Source organism: Mytilus californianus, unplaced genomic scaffold (genome assembly GCF_021869535.1).
Source record: "Mytilus californianus isolate M0D057914Y unplaced genomic scaffold, xbMytCali1.0.p SCAF_15, whole genome shotgun sequence".
In the NCBI taxonomy this organism is placed as follows: Eukaryota; Metazoa; Mollusca; class Bivalvia; order Mytilida; family Mytilidae; genus Mytilus; species Mytilus californianus.
This window is the reverse complement of record NW_026262637.1, coordinates 21,538,299-21,553,173: the sequence shown is the minus strand read 5'-3', so window position 1 is coordinate 21,553,173 and position 14,875 is coordinate 21,538,299. Positions and strand designations below refer to the sequence as shown.

Sequence of the window (14,875 nt, the reverse complement as noted above, 5' to 3'; positions counted from 1 at the left end):
CACTGACGCAGGCTATTTGTTAAGCCGAAATATTTGTCAACACGATTTTATAACATCATCTTCGTATTTTACCATCTTATATTAGTACCGTTGTGCAAATCTTTAGACTTATATATATATATAAACAAGTCTAAATTGAAAACAACGTTCAAACCTATGATTGCGTTGGATAAAAACCGCATTTTTTATACGTGTGCATGTAAAACAAATTTCTTGGTAGAGGGGTCTAAATACAGCACAAACAACATTTTCCAAAAGACCAAAAAGTGAAAAAGAATATTTCAACAAAACGCATTTATTATATACGGCGTTTTGCATTTGCGCCGATCTGCATTTCATTTGCGCCGATTTTTTCTTTCATTTGCGCCGATTTTTTTTTTCATTTGTGCCGATTTTTTTTTTCATATGCGCCGATTTTTTTACAGGTAAATTACAGGTGAATTTTATTTTTCGTTTATTATTATAGACCTCCTCTTCCGTTCGCCAGTTGCACAAATGTTATGAATTGTCAATCATAACATGTATATAACTGTTGTCCTCTGCTCACCACGGGGAGGTGGAAGTAGGATTTTGAGCAGGATAAGTCAATTTAAAAGCACTATGTTCACATACTTTAAAATCAAGAAGTAAAAACCTAAGATAAAAGCACTCTGTCTTAAATTCTGTTTATACTAAAATAACGAATTAAAAATCTATTTAAAACATTAAAATCCATAAAAACGGAATACATTAAAATCATAAATCTGTTTTTGCCGAGTATTTATAGGCAACACATCTAATATATTCCTTTCTTGTGATTTCGTCTCTATATTTGTCGTAATTATCAATAACGAAGTCCACCTTTTCTTTCTCTGGCTAACGTACTGATGCGGGCATTTCTAGAGTTCGCATTTTAACATACGTAACGGCCTTCGACTCTTTTCACAAAAAATCTTACGATTAAAATTGATCGTAAGTTATACTGAAATGTGTTTGACTTACGAGTAATTTTACTCTTAAGATTTTTTGTGAAAAGAGCCGCTGGATCTTCTTAACTTAAACGTAAGTGAACAACGTTTATAACCAGATTTTACCAATATACATTCAAGGTATAGTACATGTACAAATATTTACTCACCTGTGTTAAACTGTAAATGCAATTAGGAGCAAATATAAAATCGGCGCAAATGAAAAAATGAAATCGGCGCAAATGAAAGAATGAAAATTTTAAAAATCGGAGCAAATGTCATACGCCCATTATATATTAACCTAAAAACAAGTTCTTATATTGTGTATCGATTTTAACTGATCTTATACTTCATTTTTGAACAATTCCATGTTTTTAAAACTTGTTTCGTTGATTTGATAAATAACGACGAAAGAGGGTTTTTATTTCTGAGAAGAGAGCAAAAAAGTCACTATAATAATCTTTCTTAGGGACAGGGGTATACCAATACGTAGTTTTTCCTTGATTGCATGGCTCAAATTTTAGTATGTCAACTTGTTTATCCTACTGTCAAACAATTATGGCTAAAGCCAGAGTACAAAAAAACATATGATTTTTTTCCTATCTTGTTCGACTAGGAAAATTGTTCCCATTTAGCACCCACTCACAACAAACAAAAACAATAAAACAAAACAAAAACAAAACAAAACAAAACAAAACAATACAATACACGAAACAATAAACAATACAAAACAAAACAAAAAACATATCAAAAATCAAAACAAAACAAAACAAACAAACAATTATGGTATTAATCGCTAAGTGTAGACGTTAATTACTTCTTATTATATACCTATAGAAAATAATGGTATAATTGTACCTCTTGATAAAACTGTAAATTGTACATATATTTATTCATAAAATCTGAAGAATTGTCTTAGCCGTGTGATATGAAAAAGGGACGAAAGATACCACAGGGACAGTCAAACTCATAGATCGAAAACAAACTGACGACGCCATGGCCAAAAATAAAAAGACAAATAGACAAATAATACTACAGATGACACAACATAGAAAACTAAAGACTAAGCAACACGAACCCCACCAAAAACTGGGGGTGATCTCAGGTGCATGACTTTCGTTTTCAACTGCTTCCGGTTTATACCAACTGCTACAAGTTATCATCGCATGACTTTCTGTAACGTTATTGTATGGAATTTCGACGTCTCTCGGCAAATTCCGGAAATACACCTTAATGGTACATTTACAGTGAAAAACATAACAAAGTAGGATAAAAAAAAAAACATATTAGGAAACAGGAAAATATATTATGAAAAATGCAAAACAAATAATACAGTGAATGCATTTTTCAAAGTTTTAAAAATTAAAGTTCTTGTCTGTATGTCTTCTGTTGAAGTATATGATAAAAAGATCATAACATGTAATTTTTCATACCAGACCCTTCATCGGCCCTCGTTCATGATATCATTCCTGTAGTCTTTCGGCTCTAGGGCTGATATCATGACCTAGGGCCAATAAAGAGTCTGATATTAAAAATGCCATGTAATAATCTATACTTATTCACATCAACATCGTATAAAATATCAAATGCACGAGGTAATTTTACTAAATATATATCAGATGTTCTTAATAATCGGAAAGACATGTATTGACTCTCAAAATTTTCAAATTAACTGAGGCAACAGACAAGCAAAACGCAAACTTTTTTTAAACATGTACTTACCTTCATATGAAGTATTGGAAACATTTCTTCCGCAATTAAGGTTTACTAATTTTTTAAGTGGAAAAATTTGCTAAACAGAAACATAGATTTCTCCATGTTACATTACGATAAAGAAATTTGAAAACACAACATTATTTATACTTTATAGAAATTTATCAACTCAGTAAAATATCACGAAGTCCAAAATCAAATTTATTGGAATTTGTACATTTCCTTGTGACACAATTCAATTATATTTTTTGAAAATGTGTCAGATTTATTTTATCATTTCCTCTACATCAATAAACGATAATGTATAAGTTAGTTAAATATGGAAAGCCAAAGGGGTTAAAACCATTCTAACATTGCAACTTTGAAACAGTCTGACAGAAGCCAGCCCCGAATATCCGCTTGCCTTCGTAGGTTCATATGGATAGTGGGGACTGGCTTTAGTCAGACTGAAATTTCGAAATTTTAACTTTGTATTTCGTAATTTATAATAGAGCAACTCTTTAAATTAAAGTATAATAATTGCAACTCTACAACTATTGTTACGACAGAAAAATAGACTTTTAATTGTAGCCAACAAAAGACACAAATCAATAATAAAATTTAACAATATTTATTATACACAATTTTACAAGAAGTATTACACAAATAGTAATGTCAACTTAACTGTCAAAATATGAGTCGAATCTTTTATCTTTTCTTTGTCCGTAAATCTTCTCGGGAATCCACACAGAATATTACGTCCAATAGGTCACAATCTAGTATGATGTAGTTTGTAAATAAAGTGTCAATCCAACTGCTGAGAATGTTGATGTCTATTGATGTCTAAGTCTATATATCTAAGTCTAACTTAAGGGTCTGCATTTAAATACTTGTAACGGAACGTTCTAGATAACGGTAGATTTGAATTACGCATCTTTTGTTATGATCATTCTGGAAACGTTATGTAAGTGAACTAGAAAGTTCTAATCATTCCATGAGTATCCATGATGGTTCTAGTGATTTCTAAACTGCATAGTTGTAACACAATGTGTATTATTTTGTACACAATGTAAACAAATATATAATGTAAACATTCTTAGGCCACACAAAACAAATTAGGTCAACTAAATAAATATGATAGTTACAATATCATAACACTATGTAATTTAATATTAATACATTACATTTCTGAACTTGCAACGTGGTCAAATGTACATTTGTATATAGCATGCGGGAACCTAATTGATTATACCATGATATTTTCATAGTTTTACGTTGTAAATGATAGTATTACATCCTTTCATCAAAGACGGATGCTTTAAATTGATCTTTATTTTACCATACGATCGTAAATGATGGACTATAGTAAATGAATTAACGATAGCGTATTTATGATAGACCCTCATAAATGCATTTATGATGAATCGACTTATTTTCAGTAGCAATTTACATGTATGAAAAGTAGTATCCTAGAAAATGAAAACAACTCGTTGTAAATTTCATGCGTCCGAAGAGCTTTTCTGGATTTGTCTTCATCATGAATCCTCAAAGCCATGTATTTGAAAGACAAGGATGTATAAGAACCAAAAAAGATGAAGAGCTATGAACCAAAAAGACCTAAAAATAATAAATAAAGTGGTTATTCTAAAACTGCATGTATAAAAATATAGACGTCTAAACTGTATGAATTTGTATTGATGACTTAAAAAATTTATAACGTCTTAAGTATATGATGTAAGATACAATAATACCTCGTTACCGTAACGTATCCGTCTGTGAGTGATCATAGCCAGAAATTAGTAGTACTTTTGCTAATTAATATTCATTATATGTAAATGAGAATTGTACCACGTGATAATAGTTTGAACTGGACTGGCTTGATATCATTAAAATCTTTAAAACACGGATATTATAAGTTGCCCGTCACAGAATCCTTGTTTATAATCACTCTGATATTTCCGTAAAGTTGTCAGGCGGTCAAAATCAAAACAATGAACGCGAATTTAGTGAATTTTTCGTGTTTTCGTGAGTTTATTCTTCTTGAAATAGGGGCATTTTAACTTTACGTGGGAACCTAGAGTTCAACGACTACACATACAAGGTTTGGACTTGCTTATTCTTTGGACATTCAAGTTTCAAGTTTCATCCCCGCAACCTGTTTTTGTAATGACCTTGTTAGCCAAATTTCAACACGAAGTTTGCAAATTTGACGTTTCAGCCATTTTAGCCTGTATTTTATACTGCAATGTTAAAAGCCTCTCGCTCCGATTTTTAAAATAGCTCAGGAACCTTGATTTTTGCAACGACAGTCATTATGTTTCGTTTAAATGGTGTATATTGTTGTGTATATTTATTTTCTGTCCCCGCAACCTGTCTATCACTTAAATTAAAGTTAAAACAGAGATTTTTTTTCAAAATTCCCTATCATTTCAATATAATTTCCGTGACCCGTATCCGATTTCTTTAGTATAATATTCAAATAAGCAAAGTGGCGTTGATTTCTGGATATGTTTTCAACAAGTCGAATGTGTCCATGGGACACATATGACCCAGCTTGCAAGAGTCAAAGTATTAATTCAAACTTAAGGACGTTTTCTTTTCCTTGCAACTTAATGCAGAAACGGCAAATTCAGCAGTTTGTCCTTTATATTAAAAGGGACCTAACTCAAAAACGATAAAAGTGACTCCACCGTATTACGAAATTGATCTATGTTTAGTGGAAATTAGGATTGTGTTTAAGTTTCATAACATTTGGTTGGGGCAAACTAAAGTTATAGAACGAAAACCAATTAACTTCATATTTACGTCCGTCCGTACGTCCGTTGCTTTCTTCAAACACATTGCATCCTAACTTCCTTTTTCTGATCAGAATGGCTCTAGATCTATATTTACATATTCCATATACGACGTAAGTAAGTATGAAGTATTCAAACTTCAAGTACACGACAGTTAAACTCTTACTGAGGGGATGACCATGCGGGATGTGCATATACGCAAACTAACCATATGCGATTGGAATGTGACCGTTAAATTTAATACTACGAGTCAGGACAGTGTCATGCATGGACACAAAAAAAACTCAATCAATAACTGCTTTATCAGATTTGAGGGTGGTCTGATAGGCAAACATTTAGCCCTATCCAACATGCCCTTAAAATATTCCTACTAATCATCCTTTAAATCATGTTAAAAAAATACCTACTTTATATATATGATATGAAAAGATTTGCGTTTCGATCTTAACGTGCGTTCAGATTTCGACCTTCGATCACAAGATAACTTTAATGATAATAAATCTATACCGAAAAACTACACGGACTACCTGTTATCTATCTTATGAACATGATATTAAAATCATTTGTACATACGTAAAATAAGATTTAAGACGAAATATTGGAGCAAAGCCAGGCTTTAGGTATGTATCATACAAACGGGGACTATTAACACTACTCCAACGGGAATATTCTAAAGGTATATCATATTAAAATAGGGTTATTCAAAATACTTAAAAACGAAATGGTTCTAAATTTTCCAAACGAAAATTATGTTTTTTACTTTTTCTTTTTCTCCTAACTGGAAGAAATCAAATCTAAACAGTTTGTGAATACAAATTGGTAAGAGATACAGATATGAAATATTTTGTAAACTTAAATAAAATAAATGCCATGCTAATATAATAGTAAAATTTTGTTTAAGGATCAAATTTACAGATGAAACATGAAAAGAAGAACTTGGATTATGTGACAACGTTTTATCATTCAAAAGAAAAATTGTATGTGAAAGTGTGATTTATCTGCGGTGTTAATTAAGAACAATAACTTTTGGGCAACGTCAACATTGAAAACATGCCTATAATTGAAAGTACAACAAATAGCCTGTTTACGGGAATTCAGAGAATGATCTTGTCCAAGAAGGTAGGTGTCAATTTGAAATTACTACCTCTCATGTTATTGAACCGACACAGCTTATGTATCTTTTATTTGATTTATTAAATCCAGAATTATTTTCTTAGAATTAAACATATTCTGAATATCGAAAATTAACAACAATATATAAACAGTTAATATGGATTATTATTCCAAAAGGAAATCTCGAAAGAAACCGTCATTTTTCGAGATTTAAAATGCGCATGCGTAAGCGTTTATCATGTTAACTACCGGTTAAATAACCAGGAAATAGAGATTTTAGCAAAGAGTTTCTGAATTTCATTTCCAACTCTTTAAGATATGAAAAAAATTGGAATAGTATGTTTTGCATTAATATTTTGCATAAATTATGCCTCCGGCAGGTAAGTACAAACTTAAGTGATGTAACACTTGATAAAGCTTCTCGAAATATGTGATCATGTGTGTCATCACAAACTTGGAGTTTAAGATTGTTTATTAACGGTACAAATTTTTGTATTAATAAACCCATCATAGATACCAGGATTAACAATTTGTACGCCAGACGAGCGTTTGGCCAACAAAAGACTAAACAGTTAAAAATTCAAAATTACATACGAAGTTGAAGAGCATTTTTGACCCATTTCAACTTCCCCTTCACAGACAAGCAGTGCGTTCAACAGTATTATTACAAATTTGCAAAGAAAATGTTTTGCTAAGCATTTGTAAACCGCTAGAAAAACATGTACCGAGTTGGTTGCAATAATTCACATCCATATACACATCCTAAGATTGTCTATAGGCATCTTTGGTACTTTAAACTGATTATACTCTAAAGCTCTAAAAATAAATTGACAACTTGAATTTAGTAAAACTTTGTCATTTCATGTTAGGACATTTACCTGTACTATGGTGTAAATAAAGGAACATTTATGGGAGGCAAAATTTTGCTAATACTCAGGACTACCCTTTTCATTGGAGTCGGGACAGTCCTGCATTTAGTTTTCTAATACTTTTAAAGTGTGGAATGGTGACATGATGTCAAATATCACAAATTAAACCGTGTGCTAGTTTTCAAGATGATTGAAGCTCAAGTTTAGAATTATATGGAATTTAAAAAAAAAACACGTTATATTTTTGCGCTTGTATTTTGCCAATAAAATAGTCAGATTGTCTTTATTATAAAGCGCTGGTATATATATTAACTTCATTTGAAGGACAAAATCTGTACTCAAACCACATTTAAAACTTTTTATTGGGAAGTTTTGAACGTTTTTGAATTTTAGTTTTTCTTGCATTGTTATATGAATTTGGTTTCAATTTATGAAAATAAAATAAATAAAAAGTATGTGTGGCTTGTAGAGAACTTGAAAAGTGATTCCAAAATAAATATTCTGATTGTCTTCTAATACTTTCCGAGGAAATCTCTTTACGCCATCAGTATCACTGACGGAACAGAAACTGTTTGCCCTTTCGGTTCGCATGAATTCATCCCGTCTTTTCTTTTGGGTTCATTTTGCTCAATCTTTAGTGATCTTCCAAGTCTTTTATGGACTGGTACTTTTCTGATCGTTTTTCTTTGTATAGTATGTTTTACTGGTTTTTGATTACTTCCTTAGTATACTCTTACCCTTCTTATGCCATTTAATTCAGATTCCCGCCACTATTCACATTCAATGCATATGTAATAATATGTGAACCGCAGTCAATATCGTTAGAGAATAATAGTTGCCTTAGATTTTTATCCAAACATTGTTTGTTTGATTTGGCACATATCACTTTTGTATTTTTGGGGCACGGGCTATTTATTATAAATATTTTTCGCTCTCGAAGGAGCTATTTACTCACTTGAATTTAAATTCATGTTCAACAATCTATAGTTGTATGCAATATCGTATATCAATCTGAGACATGTCCGATTTGCTGTAGCTAGACCTTCATTTCTTGTTTAGATATTTCAACACAATTCAGACTTAAATCGGTGTTTCGGTAAATGGTTGATCTCATAATTCTTTAGTTGTACTCTCTAATTGATAGCACGTGCTTTTATTGCTTTTAGAGGTAACGGCCTCTTTGGACAGGACACCAAAATAGATAAACCGTCAAAGTTCCGTAATGTCATATCTTGTTTTATTTATTCACAACCTGTAACTCGTCATGAATTAGAGGTTGACACATTGTATATTCATTGGCTTAATTTTGAATACTGTGCTTGCCTTTTATGAGATATATATGGTTTTGGTTAATAATGTCGTTTGGTTAATATCTTATTGTCTTGTATACCTGACATCTTGTTATATTCATATTGGTCATTATCCTGTACTGGAGTATCCATGGCTTGTCAAATATTGTCTGCCGGATGGTATGGGCAACAATAACAGAACATATGAAACTTCATTACTCTTCTCATGATTAGATGGCTCTAGTGTTTAGTCTAGGTTAATCTTCTTTTTTGTATGAGACTAGACTTTATATTGGCTCTCTATTTTTAGTGTAATGTCAAAAGAAAATTTCTGTTTTATGTACGTCTCCAGCCGTACCTGCTCTCATCTGAACATGCACTTGCACATCCATGTAAGCGTGGTACTACTAAGTCGACTTCTTATGTTTTCCTTCTTTTGCTACTCCTTCCACCAACACTCTGTCTCAAAGGTTAGAAGCTTCTCTGCATCTCAACTGAAAACCGCTTTTCTGAAGCCCTTGATGTCAGTTCATTGAGTTGTAAATCCCTTATGTTCTAAATGCACATGTTCTTGGGCTGACTGAGTGTGTCTTTGGTGATTTCAAATAAATGATAATAGACATTTAAGGTCTTCCTCTTAACACATAAATGAATGGTGTCTTCCTGAATTGTATAGTTGTAAGAATGTGAAAGTTGAGCAATATGATTCTTCTAGTTAATATCATAAATTAGATAATAAGCTGTAGGACTTCATATGTGATAGTTGGAGCAGGCCTATATTACTTTCAATATTTTCTCTGATTCTGTCTTAATTGCATCTTTGGACAATAATAAATGGCCGATATACCTAAATCGGGTTAGCAAAGAGGCATAACCAATGGGATTATTTAGGTTGGCTTCCTGTTATTGAGGAAAAAAATCATATGATAAAGATATTCATCCTAAGAGTTTGAAAGGAAAACGGCATCACCCCTTAATAAATTGTTTCAACCGAACGGGGTACATTTGTACTAATGCAACTTAACTGGAAGAACACACAAGGCTTACTTTTCTTTCTTTTTTTTTCTTTTTTTTTTTTTGCTTTTTGAGCTGATGGTATCCTGACTAAATAGTAAAGTCATTAAAGTTTGAATGCCTAGCTAAGCAGTGAAATATTGCTCTATACATGACTCAGATATAAACATTGACGTATTTTCAACGATTGGTTAATTGGCGAATGTCGATCCACATTCTTTAACAGTCTCTTATGTCTCTTATCTTCTTACCGAGCAAAAAGAGCAATAAAATGGGCTGTGTGGCGTTCTGAATATTGCTGTCTTTATGGCAGGTTTATATGTTTATATGACTGTTATTTTTAGAAGATGGAAGTTGATATACGTTTATATCTCTAAATGGGACTAATGTTATGTTGTATTATATACGAATAACAAACATTAGTACCATTCTTGGACATATAGCAGTAAATTTGAATGACGGATTAAGTTGTCGATTGAATCAAGGTTGGTATCAGATGCCATGGTTTAGTCATGTCAATGAAACCAGTAATACATATGTTTGCATTTGTTGGTATGGTTATTGATGACTGTTTTGCTCTGTTTGCCAGCCAAAACGTATGACAAAAATACTGAACTCCAAGGCAAATCTAGAAAGGGGAAGTCAATAAAAACTGACAAATTCAAACATTATCAAACAACGGAGCTAGGACATATCGATGATTCTTTAGTAACGCTTCTAGAGGATCCTTTTACAAAATTGAGCAAACATTGATCTAGCCTTTCAAAAAACTGAAAACAAAGATATTGAAAAATTGTTATCTGTTTAGACACAAATTACATAAGTAGAAACAGATTTGAATTTGATCAAATAAACCTTCTTGTACCAAGTGCTGTCAATCATGTGAAGTCTAGCTGTCCAGTGGCACAAATAGGCCTTTGCAATATCATACTGCGAAAAGGTAACAGTGCACAATTTCAGAAAATAAATGAAACAACTAAAATGTACATAGTTTCATGAAAAAACTTTGTGTTCGAGAACAAAATTGTAAATATTGTTGATATAAACGATTAGTTTATAAATATGGAACTGTAATCAGAGCCTTGATAAAAATGACAGCAGCGGGGTACACGTCAGTACAGGGAGCGCTCAGAGAATAAACAGTAAGTTTCTACATAGCCCAAAAACGAACTTAACCGTACCACACACTCCAGTAGATTGCAAACGCAACGGGAGTTACAAAACGGCTATTCAAACATCTGCAGACCGATTATTCAAAGTATCTACAAAGGGACTAAAACATGAATAAACCCGTGTAGATAAACATTATCTTATATGATCACTGTAAATATTATGTCCACTTTTTTTAAATATTATTCGTATGCATGCTTTATTTATGAGAATTTCGTTTAAAGATAAAAAATTGCAAAGATGTATCTAATTGTGATGTTATATATGGGGAGCTTGTATATTTATCGATTTATTAGACCTATTACGGTTTTAAAACGATACATAATAAATAAATATCTACTTTATCTGTTTACGCACATGTATACACATGATGGATCTTTTAGTTTATTTTACTAAATAGATATATCCAGGTTCAATGCATTCTAGTAAAACATTTAACAGGTCGAGAGCACTACCTTATATAGATATGTATAAATTAGGATTCATGTCCTCGCAAATATAATTGTTTATTTACGTATGACGCAATTTGTTTTACCTAAGTTTCTGACTAATCCAAAAAATGGGTAACAATGCATGATGGACTACTACGTGTTTATGACAAACCGAAAACTCGTGTTATTTTCTGAAACACAACACATGTTTTCATGCATTGCGGGATAAATAATTTAGTAAGTTTTTTCAACTTTTGTATCTACATTTATAGTTCGTGATATAAAGCATTCTTTCCATGCTCAGATTAACGAATAGTTGTTTCTATACGACGAAACGAGTGTTTGAATTACCCAAAATAAAGCGATTAATATTATAGATGATTAAACAATGATTTCAGATATTCGTCCACAAGACAGCACCCAAACATGTACAACAGTGAAAAACATAATTACCCTTAAGATTAACTTTCATTCAGATATTTAAATAAAGGGTCCTGGAATTTTAAGTGGGTTCATAAAACAGGGGAAAACTTAGAGTGTGTCAAATATCGATTTGGGTCACTAAAATGTTTCAGCTATTCACATAATTGATGTAATGATATTGTACCTAGTTTTATGATTAAAAAGGTTATTCAAGTCGAGGAATGGTATGCATATATTACTTTGTCTCTGAGAAACAAACACAAATACTTTTCAGAATGATTGGTTTTCCAAATAGGAGTTGCTTAATGGCCTTATATGATAACGAATCTTAGAAAGATTCATTAAATCATAATTAGTGGTTTAGGAGGAGTTGTAGATACAATATGGGTACCCCATATCAAACAAGAGCAACGTTCATATTTAGGAAATAGAAAACCCCAAAATAGTTTTGACCAATAACAAAATATGGTGTTCAAAATGGCATTGTATGGTAAGGAATATGAGGTTTCATTTCATTATGGTAAGTAGTGAAGGAGGTCCGAGTTGTAGATACAAAACTGAAACATATCGTACCGAAAGTTATGGCAACAGACGGACTTCTTCTACTGAAAAAATTGTACAATATATGTTAAACTATTAACTGTCCCTACTTTTCAACAAATTTGTTTTTGTGTTTTTCAAAGTGACAATTTTTTTGAATGACATTATACAAGATACAAAACAACCCAAGAGCATATACATAGGAAGTGTGTAACCCATTCCTTCAAACCGTGTTGGCAAGTTTCAAAAGCTCAAATGTTTTTTGTCAATACTTGACATTGGTCACCTCATTGCAAATTTCACTGTTTCACGTGAAACTTATGCACATGTACAATGCATAACAATGGACAAAACCTGTTCAACTACTTTTATAAGGCGTAAAAGAAAGTCGAATCGTATAACCAATAAACAATCTGAGCAAGCAAAATTGAAGATTATGTTATATATTTTCCATTTAATACATTGGCTGGACAAAAATATTTATTATGAGAGTCTCAGACACAATATAAGTTGACAGTTTTCCCACTAATTCCACGTTTTTTAGTTGATGGTTAACTCGTAGTAGCCCACAATGCATTGTAGTTCATTGAGTCGATTGGTCAGTTTTTCAAGGCCATGTTACCTTGTATTTTGGAAATTACTATGCAAATATATACTGACATCAGGAAATCTAGAGTTACTGACCTGTTTAAATGACGAAATAAAAAACAATCTATACAAACTAAATATGACTTTATCAATTGTTTTAATAAATGTAAAGGGTTTACAATAGAAAACCGGATTTAATTTTTAATTGGTTGGTCTAAAAACAGTTAGATATAATTTGTCTGCAAGAAATACATTGTATGAAAACTGATTTTGATAACTGGGGTAATGACTAGACAAATTTGGGGGAGGCGAATCCGTTTGGAAATGTTGACCTCAAATCATGAAAAACGTCGAGTGTAAGAAATAAAATGTATTGTCGAAGACGATAATCATAAAAACATGTTTTTGAGATACCGCGTGTAACAACAATGGCTGCGTTTTTGTTGCGAAGTGGACACAACCAGTTGCGAAATGGACGGTTTTTGTCCACTTCAAAAAACCGTCCATTACGCGTCGAAAACCAACGTAGTGGACAAAGACCGTTTTAAGGGGACTTATCGTTACACAGTGGACATTTGTATATTTTTCTAGTAGTTAAAATTGCAAATTAAATAGTTACACCGTATAAATCATTTATTTTCTCAGATTTTTGAAGATAAAATACCTTTAAACTCTAATATTTTAGCATAATAAAATCGTTGCGAAGTGGACTCCTTGTACACCATGTTCACTTTACAGACTAACCGTTCAGTTTAAGGTTGCATATTTTGTATTTAGTTTATACTGATGTTAAAGTATTGACATGTACAATGAAATCACTTTTTTTCTCAACTTTGTATTACTTTACTAGTTGTCTAAGATAGACATTTTTTTACAACGACCCATTTATTGAAATTTGGCAGAATCTGTGAAAATTAGTGCAACAGTTAAATGGACAGAAGAAGGCTCCACGAAATATATTTTAATTTAGAAAAGTAAAATGGTCAAAACAAACATTGGAATCGCATAAAAACAAAAACGGGTATGTATAAATATGATATTGATGAACAAGTACAATTTTATTCCACACTTTTTACTTCTAAAGGGTGGGACAAACAGTGCGGTGAAAAGCTTTGCCAATTTATTGAAAATAAGGTAAGTTCCGACGATAAGGAGATGATTGAAATTAATATATAAGTTTGGAAGAGTTAGAAAAGAAATCGCCAGCTGAGGATGGCAATATATCTGAATTTTACGTTTTGTATTGGGATATAATAGGACACGATTTTTTTACACCCCTTCAAGAAATATTTAGCAAAAATGTTTTAAGTAAATCTCAACATAAAGGGGTTCTTACGCAAAACAATATAGGTGGTGAAAGAGAAAATATTAAAAACTGGAGACATCTTACCTTACTTAACACCGATAATAAAATCATAGCAAAACGTCTTGCAATTAGATTGAGAATACATTCAGATCAAAAAAGGATTTGATAAGGGAAGAAACATTAGTGATGCTAACAGTATGATTCAGGATATAATAGACTATGTAGACAACGAAGACAAAGATGGAATAATAATATTTTTTGACCAACAAAAAGCCTTTGATGCACAAAAACGAATGGACATGTTTCAAAAAAGTTTCTGATAACTCGTATTCATTCTCCAAGCAGAACCAATGGCATTTGCAATACAAGGTAACAAGGAAATTGAAAAAGTATTGAAACTAAATTATGCATGTTTGCTGATTACACACAACTTTTAAATAAAAATCAGAAATCAGTAGATTCTAACACTATATGAAAAGGCTTCGGGATTTAAAATAAATTACGATAAAACAAAAGCTGACAGTTAACAAAATAAATGGATTACAGGTAATGTAAAAATCTTGGGAGTAAATCATGGTTATGAAATTGATAATGATGCTATATGGCAAAGCATTATAGAAAAGATTAAAAAAACAGTGTTCCCGTGTGGAAAAGCAAGAAATTTACATTTAGTGGTAAATCTTTAATAGTAAGAAATT

At 31.8% G+C, this 14,875-nt stretch overlaps 1 long non-coding RNA gene across 1 annotated transcript in view; it reads left to right on the top strand.

Moving 5' to 3' along the window:
- Positions 1–6,078: 6,078 nt before the first annotated feature.
- The window catches only part of LOC127725649 (uncharacterized), a 28,627-nt gene continuing 19,830 nt past the window's right edge, over positions 6,079–14,875 (top strand). The window contains exons 1-2 of the long non-coding RNA XR_007993088.1: positions 6,079–6,110; positions 6,336–6,553. This is a non-coding gene — a long non-coding RNA (uncharacterized LOC127725649). The remainder of the gene's footprint in view (positions 6,111–6,335; positions 6,554–14,875) is intronic.